The sequence below is a fragment of the Physeter macrocephalus genome, unplaced genomic scaffold (genome assembly GCF_002837175.3).
Source record: "Physeter macrocephalus isolate SW-GA unplaced genomic scaffold, ASM283717v5 random_826, whole genome shotgun sequence".
In the NCBI taxonomy this organism is placed as follows: Eukaryota; Metazoa; Chordata; class Mammalia; order Artiodactyla; family Physeteridae; genus Physeter; species Physeter macrocephalus.
Window position 1 is genome coordinate 31401 of NW_021146112.1, and position 1869 is coordinate 33269.

At 53.0% G+C, this 1869-nt stretch overlaps 1 long non-coding RNA gene across 1 annotated transcript; it reads right to left on the reverse strand.

Moving 5' to 3' along the window:
• Window positions 1–258: 258 nt before the first annotated feature.
• On the reverse strand, window positions 259–1123 carry LOC114485238 (uncharacterized). Its single transcript, XR_003678726.2, has 3 exons — window positions 965–1123; window positions 815–843; window positions 259–318 (listed from the first exon to the last, which is right to left on the reverse strand). It is a non-coding gene; the product is annotated as an uncharacterized lncRNA (long non-coding RNA).
• Between the last annotated feature and the right edge of the window lie 746 nt (window positions 1124–1869).

The window sequence follows — 1869 nt, forward strand, 5'->3', positions numbered from 1 at the left end:
GGCTGGGGTGAAAGGCTCCCCGAGGTGAACTGTTTCTGGACTGCAGGGGTGCAGGCAGAGGGGGGCTGTCGCCCCCACCAGCAGCAGCCCCAGGCTCTCCAGCCACGTGCCCACATGCCGGTGCCACCACGCTCCTGGGCACACACAGCCTCACTCCCGCTCCTGCACGGAGATGCGGCTCTCTTTGCCATCCTCCTGGGCGACCGGCTGACACCAGTGTAAGGTCTCCTGCACTGGAGGGGTGGCGTGGGGGCCGAGAAAATCCTCTGGATCAATCGTCTCCACAGGATCCTGCCTTTCAGCCTTAGGGTGCAGGGCCTGGGGAGACAAGACTTGGGGTTACCCCTAGCATCTGAGCCCTTCCCTGGAAGCGATCCCACTCCCCACTCCTTCCCCTCTCCCAAACGGAGGGTCAGTGCTCGTTCCATGGGTGCGTCCTGCCCCCTGCTGGCCACACCGAGGGTGTCAAGAAGCTTCCGCAGTAGGAGCCAGTGGGGTTAAGGAAATGTCCCTCCATCACCCACCCATGGATCCCACATCAAGACCCCAAAGATGCGGTTCCCCCACATATCCAATGCCAGGAAAGAAGAGCAAATGTCAGACTTTGCCAGTGGTGCTGGGGCAGCTCTGTGGGAAGGTGAGCTCAGGAGATGAAAAAGGCTGGTGCTGAGGGACAGAAGGGGAAGAGCCCTGGAGCACAGGGGAGGGGGCGAGGGAACAGACCTTGAATCAATTTTTCTGCCATACAGGCAACAATGAATCAGTCTTTCTTTCCATTCTGACAAAACTGAGCCGGTTCCCCAGGGTGACCTACCTTAGTCTCCTGCTTCTTGGCCATCTTTCCTAGAGAGAGAGAAAAACATATAGGATGGGGAGTCACTGAGGCCAGATCAGGAAACAGGTGACCCGTCAACTGCACCTTCTGCTGCCTCTTCCCCCATCACCTCCCCACCTGGGGACTCACTGATACAGGTAGATACCAACAGGACAGTGAACAGGATCACCATCGTGATGGGGGTCACCACCAGGGCTCTCATCCGATTCTGGAAACCTGGAGAGATCAAGACTTCAGTGATGGCTCCCCACAGCCCTTCCCAAAGCTGCTGCACCTTGCTGGACTTCAATGTCTAAACTCATCCATATCAGAAGTTTCAAACAGGTGGCCCCTGGTAAAATGTGGCCAGCAGATGTCTTTAGTGTGACTGGCACATTTTTTTTTCTTCTTTAAAATATTTGCCAACATTTTTAAATTGGGAGATTGTATACTTAAAATCTGGATATCTGATTTCTCTTGCAAATTTGGAAGATCCAGCCCTAGTGGGCCAGCAGCCCACATGGCACCCATTGGCCAGAACTGAGTGGTGATAGTCGTCTCTACCGGCTCACTACACTCCCACCCCTCCCTACTCTTTGCCCAATACCAAGGCCCAGCATCATTTACGTCTATAACATTGCCTTTGTTATAGAAGAATGGAGGAGAAGGGAAAGTATTTCTTGTGCCTAAGTCTCTATTCTAAATGGGAAAATGAAAAAAAGACCAAGAGACAGGGTAAGGACTAGGGTAAGGCAAGTGAAGCACTGCCTCAGGACAAAATTTAAGGGGATACCAAAAAAACTCAATACTTGGGACTTCCCTGGTGGTCCAGTGGTTAAGACTCTGCACTCCCAATGCAGGGGGCCTGGGTTCCATCCCTGGTCAGGGAACTAAGATCCCACATGCCACAACTAAGAGCCTGCACGCCAACCTACATGCCGCAACTGAAAGACCCCGCGTGCCATAACTAAAGGTCCCGGATGCCGCAACTAAAGATCCCGTGTGCTGTAACACAGGATCCAGTGCAGCCAAATAAATAAATAAATATTTTCTTA